The sequence below is a fragment of the Xiphophorus hellerii genome, chromosome 9, assembly GCF_003331165.1.
Source record: "Xiphophorus hellerii strain 12219 chromosome 9, Xiphophorus_hellerii-4.1, whole genome shotgun sequence".
NCBI classification, from domain to species: Eukaryota; Metazoa; Chordata; class Actinopteri; order Cyprinodontiformes; family Poeciliidae; genus Xiphophorus; species Xiphophorus hellerii.
Genome location: NC_045680.1, coordinates 9601242 through 9628820, shown reverse-complemented (window position 1 = coordinate 9628820; position 27579 = coordinate 9601242). Strand labels below are relative to the sequence as shown.

General features: G+C 38.4%; 1 protein-coding gene across 16 annotated transcripts in view; it reads right to left on the bottom strand.

Moving 5' to 3' along the window:
* The window catches only part of ptprsa (protein tyrosine phosphatase receptor type Sa), a 259420-nt gene that overhangs the window by 176799 nt on the left and 55042 nt on the right, over positions 1 to 27579 (bottom strand). The window contains exons 1-2 of one of the 16 annotated variants that reach the window (XM_032572236.1): positions 17161 to 17392; positions 16757 to 17051 (exon numbers count right to left, since the gene is read on the bottom strand). The exons of the other annotated variants lie outside the window; for them this stretch is intronic. The gene's annotated coding sequence lies outside the window, so the exon portion shown is untranslated. Of the gene's footprint in view, positions 1 to 16756; positions 17052 to 17160; positions 17393 to 27579 lie in introns of those variants that run through there. 16 annotated transcript variants of the gene reach the window in all.

Here is a 27579-nt window from a genome sequence, read left to right as displayed (position 1 = left end):
GACAGTCCAAAACATTAAGACACCAAAAATTGATTTTGAAATAATACCAGAGATACCCCAGACGGCTTTTGAGCAAATACAGACAAAACCTTGCAAAGTTTCAGAAGATGTAACAGGTAAGGTTCCCATAGTTTCCACAGAAGGGGAGAGTGGTCTAATGGAAAAACAGATAACATCCAATCCACAGATAAAGGTTACAGTAAAAGAAGATGTAATCCAAACAACATCTCAGGAATTAGACACTCGAGGAGCAGAAGAGTCAGCTGAGCAGAACTATATTGCTGAACAAGAAGAGAGCCCCATGAAAAAGATTTCACTGTGGAAGCGTCTCAAAAAGGCTTTATCTCCAACATCTCTGCGCAAGTTCAAAAACAGATGTAAAGTCCACCCAGCGTAGACATCACTTTACGTCTCTAGTATATTAGATTTAAAAGGGAGGTGGGGCCACGTGTGGGTTGGGTGATTGATGGTAATTGGAAAAAGAGCTACTGTTGTTGTTAATTGGACATTTTAATATTAAAAAGCCAGGACTACACGGTGGGAAATGTCTCCCCGTGTAGGTGTGGGTTCACTCCGGGTGCTCCGGCTTCCCCCACATTCAACAACATCAGTACTCGTGTTCATCCAGTGTAAGATTTTTATTTCTAATTCTAAACAGAAAATAAGACAACCACATTTATTAATTAATGGGAGATTTGGAAAAAAAATGTCAACAATGTGCAACAGAAAGAGCCTATTAGAAGTCTAAACCTATACAAATTGGGAAAAATTTTAAAAACTACTTATCTTTCTGGGCAAGATATAAATATCTAAATCTAAATTTATCTATATAAATAGATAAAGATAGATAAGATAGATATCTATATCTAAATTTCTCTCTCTCTCTCTCTCTCTCTCTCTCTCTCTCTCTCTCTCTCTCTCTCTCTCTCTCTCTCTCTCTCTCTCTCTCTCTCTCTCTCTCTATATATATATATCTGTCTCTCTGTCTATAAATATATATAAATCTATATATATCTACATATGATATCAATATAAATATCTATAAATCTACCCCTCTCTCTATATATAGAGAGATGTAGATATATAGATGTAGATATGTAGACATGTATATGGATATCTATATCTATCGATCGATCGATCGATAGATAGATATGTAGATATATGTATATTATATATATAGATAAATATATGTCTATGTATAGAGAGTAGAGAGATATGTCTCTCCATACATACAGTACAGACCAAAGGTTTGGACACACCTTCTCATTGAATTCAATGAGAAAGTGTGTCCAAACCTTTGGTCTGTACTGTATATAAATCTCTCATATATTTATACATATATAGTATAGATATATATCTACATAGATATATAGATCTCTCTCTATATGTAAATAGATATAGATATCTATGTACATGTCTACATATCTACATCTATATACACTGCCTGGCCAAAAAAAAAGTCGCCACAGATTTAACTAAGCAAATAGGTACAAGCCTCCTATTGGATAAGTACTGCATAGGCGATTATCTTTCAGGTGGCAACAAGTTATTTAACCCCAGCTGATGCAATGAGTAACTCCTCATTTCTTAAACAACCATGGCAAAAGACACATCCTGTGGTCGTGGAAAAGACGTTAGTCTGTTTAAGAAGGGTCAAATCATTGGCATGCATCAAGCAGAGAAAACATCTAAGGAGATTACAGAAACTACTAGAATTGGGTTAAGAACTGTCCAACGCATCATTAAAAACTGGAAGGATGGTGGGGAACCATCATCTTCCAGGAAGAAATGTGGTCGGAAAAAAATCCTGAATGATCGTGATCGCCGATTACTTAAACGTTTGGTCAAATCAAATCGAAGAAAAACAACAGCAGAACTCAGGAGTATGTTTAATTGTGAACGCAAAAGCATTTCCACACGCACAATGCGAAGGGAACTCAAGGGGTTGGGATTGAACAGCTGTGTAGCCGTAAGAAAACCTCTAATCAGTAAGGCTAACCAGAAAAAAAGGTTTCAGTTTGCTAGGGAGCATAAAGATTGGACTCTGGAGGAATGGAAGAGGGTCATGTGGTCTGATGAGTCCAGATTTACCCTGTTCCAGAGTGATGGGCGCATCAGGGTAAGAAGAGAGGCAGGTGAAGTGATGCACCCATCATGCCTAGTGCCTACTGTACAAGCCTGTGAGGGCAGTGCTATGATCTGGGGTTGCTGCAGTTGGTCAGGTCTAGGTTCAGCAACATTGTGTGCCCAAAGAATGAGGTCAGCTGACTACCTGAATATACTGAATGACCAGGTTATTCTATCAATGGATTTTGTCTTCCCAAATGGAACGGGCATATTCCAAGATGACAATGCCAGGATTCATCGGGCTCACATTGTGAAAGAGTGGTTCAGGGAGCATGAGACATCTTTTTCACACATGGATTGGCCACCACAGAGTCCAGACCTTAACCCCATTGAGAATCTTTGGGATGTGCTGGAGAAGGCTTTGCGCAGTGGTCAGACTCTCCCATCATCAATACAAGATCTTGGTGAAAGATTAATGCAACACTGGATGGAAATAAATCTTGTGACACTGCAGAAGCTTATTGAAACAATGTCACAGCGAATGCAGGCTGTAATCAAAGCTAAAGGCGGTCCAACAAAATATTAGAGAGTGTGACCATTTTTTGGTGGCGACTTTTTTTTTGGCCAGGCAGTGTATGTCAGCTCTAAAAAAATCCATGTTTTACATGTTAATTTTCTCAGAGTGCTGACAATTATTTTGTATTTTCCCATCTTAACTGTCACAATTTTTTTTTCTACACTGTTCACAAAATGCTACCATGTAAAAAAGTAAAAAAGCTTCTCCAATATTAAGGTAACTGAATTATCCAGCTAGATTTTATCAAAACATGAAACTCTAAAACTACTTATTTTCTTCCTTAAAAACAACAAACTCAAACTCCTTTTTTGACTCCTATGTGTTTGAGTCTATAAACATTATTCTTCGTTTTAAATGTATTTCTGTTTATTGCAAGTCAGATTTTCTTAATAAGCAATAGAATCAGTGGACAAGAAATTTTTAGAAATTTCTTCAAAAACAGGTTGTTGTTTCATGGAGGTAAATAATCAGGTTTAATCAGTTGCATAGAATTATTTCTTTGCTTTGTCTTGTCACACTGAATAAAACCACACTACATCAAACTACTAGCCTGGTAAAATCCAGCTTCCTATTCTATGTTCTGCTTCATACAAAGGATCTGGATCCTCAGCTATTGTTAAGGCAGAATAATCCTAATGTAACTGCAAGGCCCAGACGCCTCTAGAGGGGTATGAATACTTATCTAAGTGCCAGTTTACCAGAACAGGAATACATGAAGAATCAGCTGTGACTTAGTGCTTAGATAGATGCAGCCAGCTGGGACAGACTGAACAGGACTACAGCAGATAACTGGCCGACTTATCAGTCTCTGCCCCACGCCCCCACACACTCGAGCAGACAAAAGATGATTCCCCAACTGACTACTGTTCAGAACAGTGCTCAGACAGTGTATATTGATAATAAGGTGTATCAATGGAATATCTACTTACGACACCCACCACCTTGGTAATACAAAGGATCATGCTATGTATCAGTGATAGAGCAGGAAATAACTATGGAACTAAAGAACAATCTTTATCTTGATAACATTCAAGGTATATAACTAAGATCTGGATGTTAGAATATAAGATATAATCCAAGTATAAAGGTAAATTGCATGATGTTGCAAAAGCCTGATCTTGTGCATGCGACTTGTCATTTCCATCAAACTTTTGGCATCTTCCATATACACAAAGCTGGAAAACTTTGTTTGATGTCCAGCAGTTTCTCAGGTGTGTACTGTGCCTAGAATCTCAACTGTGAGGAAGAAGGGTGAAAGTTGTCATGCAGGTTCAATGCAAATTACACATATCTGCATCAGACAAGTACTGCCAAAACCCCACTTTGGATGAAAATGTCAATGTCACAGAAGGATGGAAAATAACAAACAGCCTTTGACTGAACATAAACATGATACACCGGCTCATGCCTTATCATCTCCATTCCACTTTAAAATTCATCAGGCACATGACAAAAACAGAACCCCCCCCCCAATTCAAGCGTTATGTTCAGTGCCGCCTGCTCAGTTACACTAAACTTACTTTCCAATACTTTGTAACATGCACTACTTTCAAGTAGGCCTGTCACGATAGCAAATTTTGCTGAGCGATTAATTGTCTCAAAAATTATTGCGATAAACGATAATATTGTTTGAAGATCTTTTTACACTGATTTAATGGAAATGATGTAATAATGCATGCGATTTCCTGCCAAAGATAGATACACTTTATTTTCAAAAGAATATTTAACACTGGAGCTGATAAACAAAATAAACAAAACAACCAAAAACAAAAATAAAATGGATTCTCAGTCTCCATTAACAAAAAACTCACTTGGAAAAAAAACCTAAACAACATAAAGCCAAAGTGGAAATAAATACTGCATTCAACCAAAAGAGTGCAGATTATGAAGTGTGTATACTATGTTGCCCTTCAGTAATAATTAGATTTAAATAGAGAAGACGGGCACATCGACTACCTGATGCAATAGTTCACACTACATGATTTTTTGCTCCTATTTTTCCCCTTACAACAATCTTAGAAAGTTGGTCTTTCTAAGGTTGTGTGGTGTGTTACGGTAGATCATCGTGGCCGCTCCGATCCAAATCAGGGGTTTTCTCCGACTGGGATCTTAACGCAGCCTGTTGAATGTGACAGGTAGCCAATCAGAAAGTGTTTTCTGATGGGAAATTACGTCGGGGAATCCCAAACAGCTGACACGGCGCAACCCGAAGTCCAGCGGACATTGGAGATGATACGTGGAAACAACATTAATGTTTATTTAACATGCAAAGAATATAGAAATGACAAGGGGAGGAGTTGGAGCGAAATTGCTACCACAGTTGATAAACCCGGTAACTTTTCAGCTGTTCTTCGTTAACGTGACGTAAATAGGTTATAATGATTTTCATTCAGTCAGGACTTTACGCTGACACTAGCCACATGCATTGCAGGTAGATTGTAGTAAAGCATTGATTAATGCCTGGTTTTAAAATTAGTTCACTGAACTTGTAGCCATTATTTTGTGCCCATTGTTGGACACCACACGGCAGGAAGGAATCCGATCGAACCGTTATACCTAGGATTTCTGTCAGCTAATGTGTGATCTGTCAGGTTTTGAAAATGAGCCGACAATCGGCTGGCAGCTGTAAGATCGTGTAGTGTGCGCTGGGCTTTACACTAAGGAAATGAGGAAGGGAGGAGTCGGTGGAGAGCACCGGAGTTGAGCCTTTTTTCATTCAGTCTCATTAGCTGAAAGAGAAAAAGGTCGGAAGAGACGATGGTGCCGATAATTAAAATGACGTCAATAGCTTTAATTTATCGTACGATTAATCGATTTATCGTTTATCGCAACAGGCCTACTTTCAAGCAACAGTCCCAAAAGGCATCAGCTAAACAAGATCCCTCTGTGATTTACAATAGAGGGGACTACTTCATTATTTATTGCCCAGCCTCACAGCCTAGGGGGCAGCCCATTACCTTCACATGAGTACAGACCATGGCCTGCTGTTGGATTCTCTGTGTAGTCAAACAATATGGTGTAAAAACCTGGACAGATAAGGCAGGTAGGGCAGACTCCAGGTAAATTCACTGCTATGACTGCTATTGTATGGTAAAAGTCTTACTAAAAATTGTATGCCTGACAATATTAAAGGGGTGGACTACACAATTTCTGGGCACATTGTTCTATAAAATGGCACCATCATGTAACTATGTTACCTTCAGTTGTTATAAAATCAAACATAACACGACTTAAAAGAAATTTCACTTAGTAATTTGATGGCTTTAATTCTGCCTCTGTTCCTTTAAGAAGCACATACTCTTTCTGACACTATGGCTTCAATATGTCATCACAACATTTCTTCTCATTATGCCAAACGTTCTAATGAAAGTTGGACTGAGAAGTAGTTCATTTGATAAGTTCAGCAAACGTTCAGCTCCACCAAGTGTTTAATTATTCCTGCTGCTGCTAGTCTAGAGAAACTGTGTGAGGCAGGTACAGAAGAGGGTACTCTGTGAGGAGGAAGCTCAGCTGGAGACTCTCTAAGGAGGAGCTTTGTGGAAATAGACAGCGCTTTATAAGAGCAAATATACAAGTAACCCCAAATGGCCACCATAGGAGCAATATTCCCATGAAAACATTCCATGAAAGAATCACCTCCCTTTAAATAGTATAAACTCTATCATTTAGATATTTTACGTTTTAGGAACTAAACAGATATTGTGAAGTATTAGTTACTTCAAAGCTGTTCTCTCCATTTTTTCCATTTAACTCACTACATAAAACAGAAAATACTCTCATAATACAATTGAATTTACGCAAGTCTTTAATTCTTCTATTACACTTTATCAAATAAAATAAAATCTGAGTGCTGTGAAAAATTAGGTAAAGTGATACGAGATAAATTATCTTGTTGGCAAACAGACTGATTATGACTTGGCCAGTTAGGCGCATCTTCTCTGGCACTAATTCCTCTCTGAGCACTGGCACAGGCCTCCGTTGCAGCAGTTGGCAAACATGGCAACGGCCATCTTAGTGTTCACAAAATCGTGAACACCCTTCTGAGCTAGGAAGACAGTTTGGCTGTTGTTTTAAAAAAAAAAATCAACCGCAATCTGCTCCTTCCTATTTCTGCCCTTATGGCATATCCCTGAAGGGCATTGGTTCAAATTCATTAGTGCTCTTTTATCTCCATAAAAATGAGGTACCCTCTGCTCCCCATCTACCTGCTGTTCCTAAGCCATCGTCTTCGTTTCCCTTCTGTCTGTAATTCTCCCCACCCCACCTCTCCGCAGAAACAGAGTCCGACTCTGTTATTTCTGCTTTAATTGTGTCTGCCTCTCCCTAATTTTCCACTACACTAACCCTAGGGCAAATACAGTAGGGGATGTGAACAGAAACCCAGATTTCCATGCCAAACCTGCTTTTGTCCTCCCTTTTAAGTCTTTAGCCCTGCCTCCACCCTATTGGGATTACAGATTGGAGTATAATGACAAATGTCATAGGGGCTGCCTTGAGGGTAGAGGACTTGGGTGGGATTTATCTCAGAGTACATCCCAACCAGCCCTCTGGCAAGCAGACTTAATCAAAGCTGCTGTTGTGGAGTACCAGGTTTTCAATCATCAACCTCATGTTCATATTAAAGCTCTATGCTCATCACCAAGATCTAAATAAATTAAGAGTTTGTAGATGGCACATGTGACTCAAAGAAGGTTGCAAAATAAAACATTCACATGTACTGTAACTTTTAAACCAGTTTGCTAGCCTATAACAACTTATTTTTATTTTGGTTGCTTGTTTTTTCATCTATATTCAGTTTTATTACTCTCTTCCTGACTGCATCTATCTTATGCATGAGGTTTCAGTCTCTGAAGTGTTTTTCTCTATTGCTCACTGAGCAGAATCATCCTAAAAGCTTGCAACAGGGCTGACTCCCTGTTCATCTGTTTTAAGACCTTCAAACCGTACTGACAGAAAACAGATTCTGATAACAACCGTACTTATCTCCCTTTAGAAATCCATTTACTTTTTTCCAACTCTTTCCCCAATCCCTATTTTAACTAAATTGCTGTTTGCTTAGATTTTAACCCTAATATCACTCTGTGAGGACCATTCACTGGTTGTTGTACAGATTCAATTGCTTCTAAAACGATGCTAAAAATGAAATCAACTCTCAAATTGCTCTTCAATGTTTAATGTTTTCAAAAGCTTTGGTCTGACTAGTTAATCAGGTTGTTTCATTAATGACAATTGATGTCCTGATGTGATTTATACAAGCAGAGCAGTGCCACATGATTTTGGGGAAGACGGATAGCCAACCCTCTCTCAGCAGGTGGTTGATTAGTCTACACAATGGTTTTGTTTTAATCCCTGCCCTTGAACAATGGTGATAGATATTAGTGGTCCCATCACTTAATAACCAGAAAAGCTACAATGTTAAAATATTTAAACTGTTATTAGTGAAAAATAATGAAGTTTTAATCACTACATTTAAAGCATTGATTCATCCTATTTTGTTTGCAAACAGCAAAACCATCTTTTTTTCCCTGGAAGAACTAAAAACCACAAATCACGCAAAAAAATACAACTGAGTATCAAATCTGAAACAGTCTTCTTGTGACGTAAACAACATTTTAAAAAAATAAATAAAATATACAAAAGAACAACTCACAATAGTTTGACCCATTGGCAAGTCACAGCAGAAAGGGGTCCCCCACAAAGAAAATCTCTATGACTTTAATCTCCCAAACCATGGCTGGTTTCTATGATTGCCATGATATCATTCTTACTCCATCCTCAATCACTTTGTAATCAGGATTATCTTTCAACACTGAGATTTGGAGTACATAAGGGGTGCAGGAACTACAGGAGCCTGAGCCACATTAGAACAGTTTGAATTTTATTTCGTTCCCTCTTATTTCAGCCTGTCTTTGTTTCAGAATCTATAAACTGTAAAGCAAAGACTAACTACTGCAAATTCTCATAATCTGCACTATAAAAATGAATTTGGTATATTACTGTTAACTTAGTTTATGTTGGATGAAATTGATTTATTTGTGCATGCCTGTGTCTGTTCTTAAATATGCATAATTTGTGGTCACAAATGCTGAATATAATGTATTCAAATAAAATACACACAATTTTTTTACGTCTTTTTTGGTTAAACTCATGTTAAACATTTGTTTCATCAGTCCATAATCACTAAAACACTGGCATGTTGGATTAGTACATCATCCTGTTATCAAAGACATACTTTTTGTAACATGGTTGAGTGTACAGGCATCATAAAAGGTTTTCACATATTCCAAAGCTGTGCCCTTCCATTCATCTTTTAGCACAAAACGTCAGAAAACAGCTAAGTCAACGACTTCTCAAAACAGAAGAAGAATTTTCTAGGCTGCCCACTCTCATTTCCTTTCAGCTGGTGTGAAGAGCGTCTGTCTCCATTTACATACAAATGTCACCTTCCATCTTCCCAGGGGCTGAGGAGGTTTTACTCTCTTCACCGCGATGCGCTTGACAAACCTTTGTTCCCCTTCTGGGAGGCAAGCTTGTGTTGCACAGCGAGAAAGTGAGAGGAAACTCAATGCATTTTGCCTCTGGTGCCTTCTCTGTGTCTTTGCTCTCTTTTACGCACCACTGGTATGCTGTAATTTGTGTATCCATACTTGGAGTGCATGGGCTTTGTTTTCATTTAAGTGAAAGATGAGTAAGTGTGCCGTCTGAAAAGGCACCCAAGCTACTGAGGTTGTAATTACTGAGGAAGCCTTATTATTAAGCTCTTTGATGGAGGGTTTTTGTTGTGGTATGGGAATCATTAATACAAAATAAACTATTTGAACGAGCAAGGCTGCTAACGGAGTGGGTAAAATGAGAACATGTACTGTAATAAAAACCAACTTGCATTAATGGAGGTGATAGCATCATGTGCATAAAGAAATCACCAGCTCACAAAGCCCAACCTGGGAGTAGTATTTGTATTCCCAGATATGCGCAGGCAGCCATTTTCTGTGGTTAAGTGGCCCACATAATGTTTCTGTGCCATTTCTCATAAACCAGGACGTGTATCCCTTGATGCATAGGGATGAACAATCAGCCTGACAGGCAGGTAGTTACTCCTCTTTAACCCCAGCAAGCGTTGAGTGATGCAACACAACAGCAGGCCCCCTCCCTTTTCTCCTCCTCCTCTTGCTGTTTCCCTTTCTCACCCTTTCCTCACACTCTCCAAATCTTCCTCCTCCTTTCAATCCCTCCCCAGACTATTTGGTGCACTACTTTCTTTCATTATTCTGATTCTTTCCTTTATCTTCCTTCTTTTATTAGTACTATTCACTAGTTCTCCCTCTCAATTTCCCTTTCCCAGAGGCCCATGTTTCTGCACTTGCATTACACACAATTACTTCTATCCATCAATTATCTGCCTACTTCTCTCTAGCTACCCGACTTCTCTCTCACAACTCAGTGACAATAACCCCCACTATCCTGATTACACATGTTTCTCTATGACCCCCATCTAACACACCCCTCGTCCTTCGTATCCCCGGGGCAGCTGAGCGGGCCTCCACCCACCCTACTTTTCAGGCCACCCTCACACCAGATGTCCCTACAGTTTGGGTGATCGTGTGCATGTGTGGAGAGAGCAACAACAAAAGGAATCGGGTAAGAAGGAGGGTGGGAAGGGGGACACAGATGGGTGTTGGAGGCCGTGTGTGGTTGCTGTGATGGCAGGGGGTCAGCTGAATGGTGCCCAGCCATCTTGCCCAGGGCTTTCGCTGGCTAGACAATAAACAGTGGCGGATTACCAGCGTTTAGCACACATGCACATGTTAACCCAATCACCTTTAAAACAGCTTCACACTGTAGCAACAAAGAGCACATTTTCATTGTAAAATTCTAAGAGTTGCGATAATCTTCATTGGGATTTTAGGGAACAAAGTCAATAATTAGCTTTGTATGGCTTGTTACTTTAGAAAAGCTGGTATTATAGTTAATAGTTGCTACAACTACAACAAATAAAATTAAAAAGTCAATCTGAAACAGAAATTTTACCTTACTATTGCATTGAGGTCACACATAGTGTGTGATTACAAACAATAAATAAATAAATTAAGAAGATTTGGGCATGTACCAAAGAGTTGCCACAATGTTCTTGGACACAATATTTAGAGAACAAAAAGCCGCTGCTGTCAAAGGCAGCTTTTTCATACAGCAGATGTTGGCTCAACAACCTCTGCAGCTCAGGTCTTTAGACACAACACTTCTTTAAGCTCATTGAAAAGTATAACACTCATGAATGTTCTACAAAAAAAAACAACAAAAAAAAAACATTTCTGCTGCCAACAGGACCGATGATTGTTTGCTTGTTTGATAAAAAGTTGCACCAGCACTCAAAATTTTGCAAGCTCTCCTATGATTATAGTTTGCAGATTTACTAAAGATGCTTAGCACATTTACTATTAATTAGAAATACATATGCATAGCTGGATACAAAAAGTTTATCATTTAACAAAGCAATCTGTTAGATTGTGACTACATCTAAGCTGCCCAAATTATGCACATATTAGTAGCACTGTGACTCAAACGAGTTTAGTTCACAGCATATTATAAAAGTATGTAAGTATAAAGTGCACAGAACAGCAGCCAGTAGGAATTTTGGGGGGAAAAATTATATTTTCTTTAATCCTAAGACATCTAGCAGCTTTCCTGACTGGGTTTAACAAACTGTGCTCCATGTTTGTTCAAGTGTGTTACACCTTAAGAGGGATACTGAGATGAATGAACAAGGTCTTCCCCCGTGCATCTGCAAAGGAAGATTACTGTCACTTCATCAGAAGGAGCTGAAGCATATCCTTTTTCTAAAATGTGGAGGTACCAAGGGAGTCAGGCAGGAGGAGGTGGAGATTGCAGAGGGTGACGGTGTGTGAATGCGTTCCCAAAAGATTTACCGCACTATCTGGTAGGGATTAGTGTATTTTGTAAATGTGGAAGCCACCTTTACCTCCGTACACAATATGCGAATGCATGTTCTCTGATCAATAATCCCTTTTCATTTGGTTTATCAAGGCTTGCACAAGTGCAAGTGTAATACTGAAGTCTAAATGGATGAAGGATGCAGCAGATCACAATGTACAAAAATAAAAAATCAAGTAACTGTTTCTCTTAATTAAGCTCAATATATGTCTTATGTGTCTTGAGGTTTTGTAAACTGATTAATAACTGAAGGAATATACACATTTTAGTGATCATGATGAAAAGAGAAAAGAGGAGCCTATGAGAAGACACTATAAGGTCCAGTCCAGTTATTTCAACTGCAATCATAACATTCTGAGCTATGCTTCAAAGCTTGTGTCATCCCTGTTCAAAAGACACTTGGCTTCTACTTAGAATTGCTAACTTCTAACTCTGATGGGCTCGATACACAGGGATGGACAAATGACAGTGACAGGCAAAAGTTTTAACCACTCGGATTGCAACCCAACAGCCAGGATGCCATAGCGATGGCAGCAACAGGTACAAAAGCTGAACATTTTCCAACTTTCTTTGGTTGCGTTGCAAGTCTGCATGTGCACGTCTGTCCGTACAAGCTCAAAATTTCACATCCATGAATTTCCCCAATCACTTGGCTGGAGGAGCAAGTGATTGTGTCCTCATTGTGCAAGTCCTTAGCTGTTCCTCCCCGTTTTTCATAACCACTTCAGGGGTGGTATAAGGCAGGCTTAGCTGTGTATTGTGTGCAAGAAATTTGATTGACAGGAGACTGCATTCATTGATTGGGTTAGGCTTTAATCTTACTATGTGACATTTTGGCTGTTTAAATATCTGGGCTTATGTGAATCAAGCATAACATCCAGATGGAGAATGAAACTTAACATAAAATTAAGTTTTAATCTGAACTAATAATAATTATCAAAAGGATAAAAAGAAATGTTCCAGGGGTTTCAGAGTTTTATAAACTTTAGGTAGTACTGGTAATGCACCTGCAGATACCTTCCTCTTGGTTTGTTCATCTAGACTAAAAAGCACTGCATGGTCTCATGCAAGACACTGTAGTCCTAAGTGTCACTACAAACGACGCTGGAGCGTCGACCACAGCTCTCGAGGGCTCATGGTCAATATTTACACTCACAATAGAGAGGAACACAATGCAATGGAGACACATCCAACTTGGCTAAAACCAAACCAGACCCTGACTGGCTAGAGTGAGACCTGACTATGAAGAATGGTGTTAAGTTGGGGAGAGCAGAGCGCAGCCAGGTTTTAAACCAAGAAAACGAACAGGTGCATCTGCATGAGCTGTATTGAAATTTCCTGCCACACAAATAGCCAGCTCCACCTTTATTAATATTTTTGACCTATGCATACAGTGTGGGGTTGTCAAGATATAAAATATCTCCTTATAGAAAATACATTTTCAAAGTTACTCAGTTTTGTCAAAATAGAAAAAAACTCTCCAATTTACATATGCCCAAATTTACATATTTCCTCTGACAGCTGTGCTGCAACAACAGACACTCAGCTTCTCTCCTCCCCAAAGAGCTGCTCCTGTACGGTTTAAACTCTGCTAACATGGCAAGTACAGCCAGAAAAATAAAAAACATACGTGACCCTCTTCAGTCAACAAAGTAAACCCAAAAGCGCTGTTCAAAAGTACTTTCCTTTTGAGGTAACTGGAGAATTCTGTAGGATGCCAGAGCTACCAGTACAACACTGCCATACTGAAAATGGTATTGAGTACTGAGTATTTTTGCTAGTATCAGAATCAAATAAAAAATTTTAGTGTTATGACAGCATTAATAGAGGAAAATCTAAATGTTATTCTATGAGCACCTAAATATAGTATTGGGTGTAGACAATCTGACAGTTTTATCAAAAATGTCAGAAAGTGCCTATAGAATGGGCTACTTCATATAATTTTAAGCATTTTAAGTAAATATTAAAGTACCTCATCTCTGTGCAAGAATGGGTCGAGTTACATTAGGAGTTTGGAGAGGGAGTAAAGTACCAAATATTAAGTAATAGCCAGTAATTTGCCAAAGCATGTCTAATAGGCTTAAGCAGAAAGCTTTTTATTTTTGCTGCTGTTTTTGAAGTGTCATTTGAGAAGTACTTATGAGATGACAGCCGTCAGCAGACCATCAAATAGAGGAAATGCATGGAGGATTTCTGACACATCAAATCAGAGACCACAGGCAAACCAAATTTTCCACTGTTTCTAGCAATTCAAGTTTTTATAGCGGACTTAATAAACCCTACACCCTTGCTGCCTATTGTCATTTTTACAACAGGCAGTAAAGACTAGGTCGATTTTTTTTTATTATTATTCTATTCCAAAAAAAAAAAAAGCAAAACACAGATACAAAAGTCCACTACAAATTGCTCGAAGGAAGGGAGGATAGAAGGATGGATATATAGATGGATGGATGAAACTTTTAGACAGCAGGAATAAAGTCTATGACTTTTATTTTAATATAACTTCATACTCGTCCTGGAAAACAAGTACACCAAATTTCATACTTTTTCAGACTGCATAGGAACCCTATAATCTGGCGCATTTCACAACAATGCATTCCTCAAAGGATGTCTTACACCTGCTGCAGGCAATGCTCCGATATATTTATTATATTTGCAGAATGCTGAAATTAACATAATCTTTCCATTGTGTACTCCCCAACTCACTTGCTCTACAACGGTGGAGCTCTGCTCCCATTCAGTGTTTTCCCACTCTTGTTATGTGGCAGTGAAAGAAATGTGAATGTCAAGGAACAGCTAATCCGCAAGTCAAAGAGGAGAGGAGTGAACTCTTTACAAGTCAGACACGCCGCCCTGTGTTTTCACAGCCCAAACTAATTGCACCCCATTTCGCCAGAAGAGCTCTGATTTAGCACTTGGACCAAACCAAAATGAATAAACACAATTAGCAGTGAGTGCAAAAGCACCTTTTCATGGTGCGCATTTCTCTCTTTCCCTTTGCTATGACAGTCACTTCAGCATGGCTATTATTAACTCTGCTGTTGTGTCAAGTACAATGTGACTAATTGCAAGGCACTTGATGCCACCAAAATGCTGTTAATTTGCCAGACAGTAAAACAAACACAACACAAGGTTGTAAAATCAATCACAAAAAGCCATAATGAAAAATTATATTAAGAATTTGATACTGTCAAGTCTTTAATCTACAAATTAAAATACAGGATTAGAGAATTTATGAATGAAGTAAGCATATAAATTATGTCCTTTTTTTAGGAGAATTTATTGTTACTGCGTTGTAAAATCAAGCACTAATTCAAGAATATCATCAAGTTAAAAAAAAAAATGAGCAGAGAATTTAAAAATGGAAATAGAAATCTCACCTAGGTTTCTACTTAAGTGCAATGAAAAAAATTAAATGGAAAACAGTCCAACTTTTAGTCTAATGAACTCAGTTTTAAAAATTGTAAACTGATCCACTCTTCCGTTCTCTTTCACCATTCATTACCACTCAGATATACTTCAATTAGTGATTTCTGCAAACAAAATAAACATACCATTAGCTAAACAAACATACACCCTCCACGACAGTGCTGCAACAGACATGTTGGTCATGCATGACTGAAGCCTATCAATGGCATTCCCAATGCCTTATGTCCATCTTTCCAGGTTATTTGACAGTGATCAGGGGTGATAAATTGTTCAATTAAAGCCACATTAAGAGTCCAGAGCATATTTGACATGCAGCCTCTCGGTTTAGGTCCAATTACTTTGAAGGACAAGACTCCTCTCCACTGCTAACAATCAACATGTGACTTGCATCACAAGACAAATGGGTTTATTTATGTACGGTAGAAGGACTGATTGTATTCCCCAATGTAAGACGGATGAGTGGGAGTTAGAAAAATAAGAGACAAACCTGAACTTGCATAAGAACAGGAAATGCACCAAATGTGTCAGAGAATATGTTGTTTACAAAAGAAGAGCAAAACTGTTTATAGTGAGCGCTGCACCGAAGGTTTTCAAAGGGGTTGCATACCAAACCCTTTTATGTTGCCATGTTAGCGGTGTAGGAGAGTTGACACCAGAAATAAGTGATGGACATTCAAAAGTATCATTAGCATACACATAAATATATATGATGTAGCTTAAAGTGTGTTCTCTCCTTTCCTTAAGTGATATTCATAAAAATATAATTAACACAGGGCTATCTGGCCGTGGAAGACAGGGGTGGCCAATTGCCCAACCTTTACCCCCCTTACTGGTGCCACTGCTCTCAGTGTTAGTACCTGCATATTTACCCTCAGGAAGTGGTATTGCTAATGGTTCTACTAAAAAAAGATTACTGCAATTTGCTTAGGTTACTACCATAAAAATGACGAAGAAAAGAAGCAAAATTAAATCGCCTAGAGCAACATTTAAACTCCCATAAACAACCACGGAAGAGTCACACCTCAGGGCAGAGGATTACCCTCTAGTAAACAGAAGTGTTTAAAAAATAAAGATACAAAAATTACATTAAGGAGCATAGTTGCACAAGGACAAAAACAACTGACGTTGTAAACACATCAAAATTCGGTTAGCTTATGTGTAGTAAACATGCTGCAAATAAATCCATAACATCCTTTCCAGTTAACAGATAAAATCACCCAAGGATCCTTTTCCAGATCTCATAGTAAAAGTCATTTCTTCGAGATTTACTTCAGTATTACGTTTTAGTCTTTCTCAGTAACTTTAATCGTGTGAATCTCCAACTTTAAGTGAAATAAATGCATGTTCACGTTGCTTTTTAGTGCAAAACAGTGTCAGATGCTCGTTTTGCAAGGAGTTAGCAAGGTTCGATGTTTTTAACTGTGTTTTTAAGTGTCTGGACCCTTAGTAATATTTTATCTATAAAGGCAAAGACACGAAGCGGTATAAATCAGACCATTGTGAAATGAAAAGGTTTTCTACAAATTTTCACATGGGAGAAAAAAAAACAGTCCTTTGTTGGTTTCCCCGGAGACTACTGTGGCGAACAAGTTTTCTCTTTTTCAATTACAGTTTAAAAATATTCCAAACAAACTCTGTGCTTTTTCTGTATATTCTGTAATTCTTTTCCTATCTTTTAAATAGGTCCCCAAAACTAAGAGCAATAAAAAAAGAAGAAAAGTTTCAATCACTTACTCAGTCTCAGCGTGAGAGGGGAAAAAAAGTTTTTTTGTTTTTTTTTTTATCTACCCCCTCGCTGGGTTAGGGGAGACAGTTTTCAAATCCATTTTCTGTGCAGCTGAATCCTCCTACAAGAACAGTTACGTTGCATCCCCCGATTGCAGAAAAACGCTATATTCCACTCTCTCCAACGTCAGCGAGTCACTTGTTAACGGAGAGCGCAGGTTCAAAATACTCCGCTATTATCCTCCGTGCGCTTTTTGTTGTATCCCTTTCACGGAGATCAGACACTCCAAAGCAAAACCCTCCTCTGGTAAAGTGAAAAATAAAATAAATATATATAACAAACTATAATAATCCGTGCGCGACTCTACCGCGCATGGGTCTCCAAATGTGGATCTCTTTTATTGGAGTCTCACGTTATCTCTGCGACACAGGTTTGGATTCCCTTTCTTCCCAAATCCACCTCATACGAGCTGGGGGTGGGGAGACAGGAGTTAACTACCCCCTCTCTCGTCTCTCCCCCACTTTGAGTCAAAGGGGAGAAGAAAAAAAGCCCAGAACCCTTGTGTTGCGTTCACTGTCGCCTCATAAACTTCGCCTCTTGATTTCCTTTCCTAGATCGTAGGTTGTGTCTGATCACTCGGTCCGTTCAAAAGCACGTTAATCGAGTCGGACGCCTAAACACAAAAATGTTCGCATAGAAATGGGTGTGTGAGGTTTTTCATTGTATTATCTTTGTTAAATCTGAGCTCAACTGATTGTGCAAACAGAAGACCAAGTACAGAGAAACGATGCCACGACGCGCGAAGCTTATAGCTCCAGGCTGTGTGTGAATGTGTCAGGATCTTGGGTTGTTTTAGGGTTTTCTGGTTTTGTAGTAGATTTTTATTAGTTCTTTAAGCCTTTGTTTTCATATTTTGATTTAATTAGCCGTGTTTTGTTTTACTTAGTTCGGTCTGCTCTTAGTTTATTTAGATATATGTTTATGATTTATTCCTTGTGTTGTAATAATTTTTTGTTACAGTTAAATTCGTTTTTCCAGTTCACACATTTGTTTACGCTCCCTTACCTTTCTCTCTCTCTTCTCAGTGTGCCACGTGCTCTCTCCCCTCACACCTGCAACCTGTTAGCCAATCAGCCCCAGTGGCTCTCAGTATTTAACCTCCTCTCTTTCACTCACTCCTTGTTGGTTACTCCCGTTGTTATCTGTTACCTGGTCCCAGTTTGTTGCTGCTTGTTAGGTTGTCCTTGTTGTGTAAGTTCTAGTTTTATTAAGTTAATTATATTAACTTTATTTACTACCATATACTCATGGCTTCAACTTGTCTACATTTGGGTCTACTCATCACCAAACAGCACCATGACAAGATGTAGTGCAAAGTTAAGAACAGAAATGTTTATTGTGTTTAAACAATAAAATTCATCTAAATTCCAGAAAAGTCAGTTATGCAATACATTTCTTTTTTTTGTTGTTGAAATATTCATTCATGACTCTTGTTGAAAGTCATGAATGAATTTATTACTCTTTAATTTTCAGGATTATGGTATAATTTGATCTAAAAAAAAAAAAAAAGACCCCTGCAGGAATTGCTCCCCATAATGTTTGTTTAATGTGAGGACTGAATATTTAAAAAAATATTTTTCAAATATTTAAATATATTCCAATTGACACTGTTGTCGATCATCTGAGAAATCCCTGCATCCTATGCAGCTGATCCAGCACCAGAGAAGGTACCATCAAACACAGACCCAAAAACAAAGGGAATCCCACTGTCTGTAGCCAGAGACTCCATCTTGCTGGAGAAGGTCTGGTGCGGGTTTAAGGTTTAACTTTAGCTAGGATTTAGTAATACATAATGTTTTTTAATCTTAGCAAATTTTTAGACAAGACTAAGCATTTCAAACATACAGCTCAGTATTTAAACGAACACTTTTTTTTTTCTACTTGCTTTGTTGAAATAGTCTTTGCAGCAATTTTTTGCAAATATAAGCTGGAACAGTGAAAAAAGAGATTAGACATTTAGCATTCAATTTATCTCATTGGCTTTAGCGTTGAAATATTTGTTTTTCTTCACATTAAACGTTCACAACTAATTTAAGTGGAATAACTGTAGAACAAACTGTGATTAAATAGCTCTTTCAAGGACAATTAGAAAAGTATTCCTTTATTTGAACATTGAAAGCACCATTTATCAAATTTTCTTTGTTAGTCTTGTTCACCATTTTTTCTTTATTGTTGGCTGTAGTTGGTGATTTAAATGTAGCTCCACCCAGTTACATTGACTCTGGAGGCGTTGGGGGTGGATTTCTATAATTGGGCAAGATTTCAATGGGACAGCTGGTGTCCACAAAGTTAAGGTGGCTAGATACCCACCAGACACATCAATCAGCTGACCTGCAGTCACTTACTTGCAGTGAGCTTGTAGCAAAATGTCACTGTCTGCAGGTGACTGTGGTCAGTTCATACATTAGATAAAAATAGAAGTCATTCCTGGTCAGAAGGTTATAAAAGTGACTGACTTTTTCACTTTTTTTTATCTGTGGCCTAATAGGGGAAAAATAACTTGTCCCCTTTGCCTAGTTACAAGCATTCAACTGAAAATTGCTGGCAGCTACCTGAGTCAAAGCACCTTTTCAAAGCATTAAGAAAGGTGTATGGAGGAAACCTCAGAGGAAATGAGATGGAATTAGGCAATCTGTAGAGGGTGCTAGACTTTTTGAATCACAGTGCATCAAATAAAAGGCTTGTTCTGTCCAAAAGGAGGGAAAACTGCAATATTTTTTGTGTGAACTTTTCAAGTTCTGCAGGCATTAATGGATGTGAGCCCTTTTAAAAAGATACGTCTTGCTGAGTTTGGCAGAACCATTATAGAGTTACAAGTGAGCCTCCACTGCCCCCTTTCTGCTCTTTGATTAAAATCCAGTGTGACATGTAGGACACCATGTAAACTGCTTGTGTGTGTAAATGTGTTTCAGTGCTTGTATTTAGGCAAAGTTGGGTGGGCGGTAGGTGGGGTTTTGCAGGACTATCATGTGCAAAAAGCACATGTTTATGTTGCATGGATTTCTCCCATGGCCTCTTATTCACACTTACAGTCCCTTATTTAATCAAGGCAGCAAATCTTAGAAGCAGCCCAGTGCTCTCACCACTGTTCCCCTGGTGGCACGAGCCTTAACATGCTAAATTTCACTTGGGTAGGGAAATGTGCTCGGTGGCTGTGGCTGGTGCTTTAGAGGGATAAAAACAGCACTTACTCGCTGACATGTGCAATCCATAACGGAATAATGAGACTCCTCCATTGGCGAGCTCCCTTCCCCTGCTCTCTCCTTGTCCACTTTTTGTTTTCCTTGTGAGTGTTCATAAATGCCATGTAAATTCAGCAAGCGGAAGATGTGATGAGCGCTCTGGGAGGAGCATTTAATCGTTTGTGTCTTGTTACTGGATATCGTAACAGCACAAGGAAAGGGAAGACCCTGCAAACAACTTGTGAAATTTGTTAAGTAACTGTCTAATTTTACTCAGTTGTGAAATGACAATGATCCTCATCACATCTGTTAATTTCCTTTGTGAAGAAATGACATGGAGTTAAAAAGTCATTCAAGGAGATGAAAGCAAGAAAGCTGTGTGAAGTCAAAATGAATATATATATATATATATATATATAAGTGCATCTATCATGTTACAGCCACAACCTGTAATGCATATTATTAGGATTTTAAGTCATAGACCGGTAGTACTTGTTAAAGACAAAGTGTTTCTAATTTTTTATTTTTTTTTTTGCTCAATAAAAATCTGAATGTGTCCTGCATATGGATCAGATCTGTTGCGTCAATACTTTGGGGAACTAACCTTTGCTGCCAGTATTTCAGGATATGGCTCTACCAGCTTTGTGCATCTAAACTATTATTGTTGACCTTTATCTTTGCAAATTAGCTCAACATCTGTCAGGTTGGATGGCGAGTATATATGAACATCAATTTTACAAATTTGCCACACATTCTCCTTTAGATTTAGACCTAAACTTTGACTGAGCTATTCTTTGATCTAAACCAGCTCTGGCTGCATGTTCAGGGTTATGGACCTGCTGTAGGTTCAACTTCTGCCACAGTCTCACAGTCTTTTGCTGCTTCTGACAGTTTTCCCCCCAGGATTACCCTGATTTTATTTCCATCTATCTTTCCATCAAATCTCAGCATGAGCTAGACTCTAGCATATAGCTGACTTCTTAAGGCAGTTGGCTGCTATGGATTGTTTTTAGAGGTATTAGAGCAGTAGGGGGTGAATACAAATGTGTAAAAGACTTTTTACATTTTTAATAGCATATATATATATATATATATATATATATATATATAAGTATTGTATTGGTATATAAGACACCAATACACTTTGTGTATTGGCTGTGATTGTTAGAAAACTAATAAATGCGGAAGTATGTTTGTGGAGTATAACTTCCTTAAAAAATATTTTTTCATTGATACCATTTATATACAGTAGAGAGAGTTTTTTTTAAAAACATTTGGAAATTGATTTATGCCTCACTATGCCTTTTAATATAAAATGCATCCTATTACGAAGCTTGGATGGAGAGCTTGTAAATACACTTTGCCTCCGCAGATTCATGTACTTACTTGCCACTTTTCTTTGCCCTGATATCCATTTTTGAAACCATGTGAGACTAAAATAAAAAGGGCTGCTTCTGTCTGCATTGTCTTCCCAACTCCTTCGTTCATCTCTGTCACCCTTAGGGGGCTTTTGCACAATCACCTACGATAGCAGCGGGCCATTGCTCACCCTGTCCCTGGAGGCGACAACCCACTTACTGCCAGCTTGTGCTCAAATGGAGGACATTTCATCACCCCACTGAAAACACAATTAAAACCACGTGCATGAGCCAGCCGCCCTCCCCCCCAAAGAGCCACCCCTTGCCACAATTTTAGTGCCTGTGAGACAGCTTGACCCTCTCAGATATTTACCTTCACAACGACTAAGTATTTGTCAGCTGGAGTCACAAGATGTTAAGTGTTGTGAGTGTACGACACAGGTAGAAAGAGATGAAGTGGGGCGCTGCTTAATGCTCCTCACTCCAGGAGACATCCTGCCTTGTAGCTTCGACAGTTTACTGATAAGTGACAGTCGTCCAGGCCAGGATATTTTTCTGTCTGCCCTGGGAAGCCAAAACGAAGAGCAGTTCAATGAGGCTTCTGGCAGCGGGTGCTTTTTTTTTCTTCCCAAGCACACACATACTGTAAACACACTCACAGCATGCAGGAAGCAAGGAAGACTGACGGCTATTAGAGTGCAACGACGCTTACCCTTATCTTGCACCACGATAGAGATCTACAAAGAGCCTGGGAGAGATTATGAATTCATTACCTTGATACACAAGTGAGCACTACAACAGACAGGAGTTTGAGAATGGAGATAGGAGCTTGTTGGGTGCAGGAGGAGGATTGGGTATGGGAATGTGGTGAATACAACCTGCTGATAGGGGATGAATCTATCTGCTCTCTCTGCTTTTTTTTTTTAGCAATGTAGAAGGACAAAAAAAAAAGTTATTTCATGTGGTTGCACTTACAAACGTTCTAATAAAAACCTATCTCATAAAATTTAATCATTCTGTTTTCAGTAGTAAAGATTAGTATGATAAGGAGAGTGTCCAACCTGAATGACTCAGACTTCTATACCAAAATTACATTTTAGGCAGGTATTTTGGTAACACCTTTGCAATTGTTTCACGTTTTGAAATTCAACTACAGGAAGAAGTTCATCCACTCAACAAAGCAAGCAGTGAAGGTAAAGCTCAGTCATCCAATCTATTATTCATCACATATTGGTGTGGAAGTGTGTTAAGAGATTCATGTTCTTCAAATTTTTGAAGAAACAAAGATACCTTAGATATAGGTTTAAATCACAGTTATCAATAACAATATACTTAAGATCTATCCAGCATACTGTTTTTGTTGCAAACCCAAAGTATTTTCAGTCTTCTTTTTCAGCCTAAATGTGTGCGTGCGTGTGTGTTTTTAACCTGCTCACCCTCAGTATGAGGGAGTGATTTTCCCTCCAGCTTCACTGAACTCAGCTGACATTTGCAGGAGGAGAAAACACTAAAGTTAAATAAACCAATAGGATTTGGAGCGACAAAGATACAAACTGAGATGCTGGCACACGGAAGATTGAGTGTTTTTGCAATACTATGTCTTAGCTTGTGTCGCGTCTATCCTGTGGACTACTGTTTATAGATTTTGAATGGATTTTTCTAACATATGGAACATCCATTAAGCATGTCAGCGGTCAGTGTGGACTTTGCTGCATGAGTAAATGCTCCTTGTGGAGCAATAGGAATTATAGGGCTTTAATATTCTTCACATTTTGTCACGTTATTACTTTGGGGTATTTTATCAATTTTATTTTATTTTATAGACAAACACAACGGTAGTTGTGAATAAAATGGTGCATTGTTTTCATATTATTTAGCAAATAAAAATCTAAATAGAGTTGAGGGTTTTATCCCGACTTTATTCTGATATCACTTGCTAGAAGAGTGCCAAAAGGAAAAGCTACAAAAAGTCCCTTTGCAGTTTGCCACAAATCATGTAGGGGGCATGTGTTATCTGTTTAGATGAGACCAAAACAGAACGTTCTGGCCTACATGCAGAGCACAGTGTGGTGCTCTGCACCAACAAACACTGGTTAACATCCTGCAAAAGCAGTCAAAAAACAGACCTAAACCCAGTTGAGAATCTGTGGCGAGAGTTGAAAATTGATGTTCTTTGACACTTTCCATCCAAGACGAGTGAGTTTAAGCAGTTTTGCAAAGAACAATTAACCAAAAAAAGAAAAAAAAATCACTACCTAAGCCTGTCACAAACATACTCAAAGAAACTGGTCCAGGGTTCTACAAAGGATTGACTCATAGAGACCTGAATACAAATTCATCTTGGTTAGTTATTCATCTGTTCTTCTCTCTTCATGTCTCACAATTAGGCGAAGATTTTTTTCAAGAAGCTTTGTAGGTTCCTGAATTTTCCTCCCTAAGTAAAATACCTTGTGTGATTTAACCAAGTCTGAAGTCTGAAATCAACAAAAAAGCAAAAAGCAAAAACCAACAACTCTGGTATTAACTATTAAAAAAAAAAAGTTTTGCTCTCTTAAAAAACATTTTTTCTGTCTGAAAAGTAACAGTGTGGCTCATACAAGTCTTTCCTGTACAGTGACCTTAAAAGAACTATGTAGTGTTTAACTTTTATGATGTGACTGTTCTCAATTTTTATCTTGCAATACCTCTTTACGTCATCCTTTTGAGAAGTTGTTCCATGCATATTCTTCTGTATCTGTGCAGAGTGATTTATTTCAGAGCACATTTCGGAGTGCTTCTAAAATTGTGTGTCCAAACTATATTCAGTGCATGTCATTGTATTCTGTATGCTCTAAGTGAATAACGTTAATCTAGGTTAGCGCTGTATGCATGTGCATCTTTAAGCAAGCATGCGCATCTCAGTGTTGCAAAGAAAATGCATAAAAACCTGAAGAGGCATGGAGTGATGAGTGATGCCAGAGGTGGTTTTCTACCAACCTCTTCACTGGCTTGCTAGCTCCCTAATGGCCTCTTCAGTGGGCTGGCTGACCGACTTGCTGGCTCTCACTGGCTCAATCTTCCTTATTTGGTTGTGAAAGCCGGGGGATGATGGTGAGAAGGCAAAAGGGCTGAGGAAGCGGTGGTACTGTGTTTGCACGCAGGGTCAGGAGTTAGAGCACCCCTGTGCCATGGAGAAAAGACAGATTACTTAAAGACAGTTGTGGCGTAAGCGAGTTGTTGCTCCACAGCTGTCATCTGGATTAATCATGGCAGATTTCCCTCAGTCTGAGTAAGTGTGAGGAAGAGGAAGGACACCAGTAAATACTTGATGAACCCATTAAAAAAAAAAAAAAAAAAAAAGAGAGAAAATACAGGTACTTCTTAAACACCAGCACACTATGTTCTCTGCTTCCTCTCTGGCCCACTCTGAAGCCCCCATGAACGAGTGCTACAGAAAGGCATCAGAAAGGAAATTAAAAGCAACCATCCTTATAGTTTTGCTCTTGTCCACTTGAGTGCCTGCATGACTGCCTGTGTTTTCTGGGCAATGTTTATGCTGTGCCCTACCCAGGACAGAATAGATTCGCCCACACAGCATTGTGCTCTCAACCAGAATCTAAGTAAGTCTGGCAAGCCTGAGCCACAGTACCATTCAATCCATCTCCTCTGGATTAGGCCCTATGGCCTGCGGGTAACACAGCAGTGACTGCATTAATAGATATAAGATAGCATCACTCTAACCCTCTTCAAAAATATCTCATCTCAAGTTTTTTTCAGCAATAGGCTACATCAGCAGGTTGTTTAATTTCATCCATCAGCTTTCTTGAAATATAATGTGAAAGTTTGACAAATCGTTGGAAAAACTTCACTGCTGAAGTTTTGAATGTCTGAAAGAAAAATTCTTGTTTTGAAACTGCAACAAAATTCAGCTTGGATCTCTTCCAAATTACGGAGAGAAAAATATAAATCCCTGTAAACAACTCTTTAAACAAAGAAGCACATTTAGGATGCATCATGCTGCATGACTTTACCGCATCTCACACAGGAAAGTATATTAGCTAAAACATCTCACGTCCCAAATACCATGAAATTATATGCGCTGGCATAATCAAATTCATTACCAGAAAATCGGGGGTCACTTTACATTTTTTTAAATGCTGCTGCAAATAAATGGAGCGTGTATAATTGAATAATGCTAATTAATTCCCATTTTTCCTCCTCTCTCTTTAGGATGTATAGTAGGATTGCTTTTTTGTTCTCTAAGTAGTACAGGCATCACTATGGCTGCTCATCAGGCATATTACCTCCTCTCTCAGACCCCCAACGCCATGTTACGTAGAACACTGCTCTGAGAGAACACGCTGCCTCTTGATGCCAGCTATAAAGATTAGCAGAGCTTTGTTTAATTGTGCTGTTAACATCTTGGGAGCTACTTAAGAGCCGCTGCTATTTTTTCTCACAGAAACTGTCTTTAAAACTCAGTCAGCAGAGCAAAGGCCTTAAGGATTTGTTCAAGTCAGGGTACACCAAGAAAAGCTTGTCTTACCTCTGTCTCTCTAATGCTGAAGTGTTACATCAACAGACAGGCACCAAAGTGAAAGATATGTTAAATGTTATGCATGACGTGTAAAATAAAATATAAAAAGTGCTCCTCCAAATATTGAGCATGAAAAAATAAAATAAAATAAAAGCTTAATTTTGACCGAGCTAAGAAAGCAGCCACAGGCTTCGTTAGCAGCTCCATGATTCCACTCTAACCCAATCAGACTGCAGTGTTTTGTAACTGTCAAACAAATGCTAATGACATTTTGCCCAATTCGAGGCTTATTTCCTCTTGAGATGGATGTCTCATTTTAAGGCACAATAAAAGCTGCAAATTACACCTGCTGGCAGTCTAACACGGGTGACCTTTTATCAGCACACCACCAAAGGGCTTTTAATGGTAGGTTTGTTTGCTAAAGACCCAAAGCAGCTCAACAAAGGTGAGGTCAAGCCTCTAGAACAGCAATAATCAACCTTTCACATTTTTGAGAGAAATTGTGAAATATATTATAACCGATAACAGACTCTGGCAACTTGAAATGTAGTAAGTGGCATTTAGGTCCCTATTATATAATTTTTAAATATTTCATCAAAAGTGGCAGTCTAGTTGACACATTTTTACATTAAATGTGCTTTATGTTTAGTCCACTTTAAATCACTATAAGGTTGTTACCGTCAATATATGTGTGCAGAAAACAGTTGTTTAAATAACTGATTGCTGCACATATTTCATTAGACAGTTCAAACATTTTAAACTAATTATTATACTATCACAGCTTTGACATTGTTACATCTATTCATAGCATTTTCCAAATATGTATTGATTAAGACCAATTCAACAACTACAGAAGGTAAAGTCTACATGCAAGAAGAATGCAAAATACTTTTAGTGACATTATGTACTGTCTGAATGTTTACTTGACCTTTAAAAAACACAACATACCAACCAAACAGAAATAACATTCAAACAATAAACCTGTTTACAATCTATTGGTCATTCTATGAAACAACTCGAGGTGGGTAGGTTTGCCGGAAAATGTACTGTAGTAAGAAGGGTGTTAATGAAGTAATACTCAAGAAGACTTCAAAAAATGTATTTCCAAAAAGTTAGTCAAGTAGATATAACTAGTTACCACCCATCTCTGATGGCAGAACATTCGGATAAATTGTTCTGCCAGTTACTTTTAATATTATCAAAAATATTTTTCATCAGCAATTAAATGTAAAAAATGAATACCACCATGGTATTCATTTCATAGCAATGCCATAAGACTTTGAGAGAAATGGCTACATAATCTGTGCCTACTGTGAATTTTTCAAAAAATACCTATGGATAGATTGAAACATTACGTCATTTAATACTTTGTTGCTGTGCATTGATCTTTTTTGCTATGCGTTACAAAAAGTGTGTTACTTGAACTATGAATAGAAATATTGAGTACAGGTTGTAAAATTAACGTTTTACAATGTTCCATGAAACAAACGTGACTTTCCTTTATCTCTACAGTTAAAAAAGCAACTCGCTGACATCTTTCTATGACTGTGGCTCAGTTTACCAAAAGCAGCTGTTAACCTAAGGCTTTAGGCCTCCAAAGATATGAAGCTTAGCACTGTGTGTGGATGAGACACAGAGGCGATGCCTGGACTTGTATCTGCTCTGACACTCATTTGCTCACATTCATTCGCAGTTTCTGCATGTCTGCTGCGACA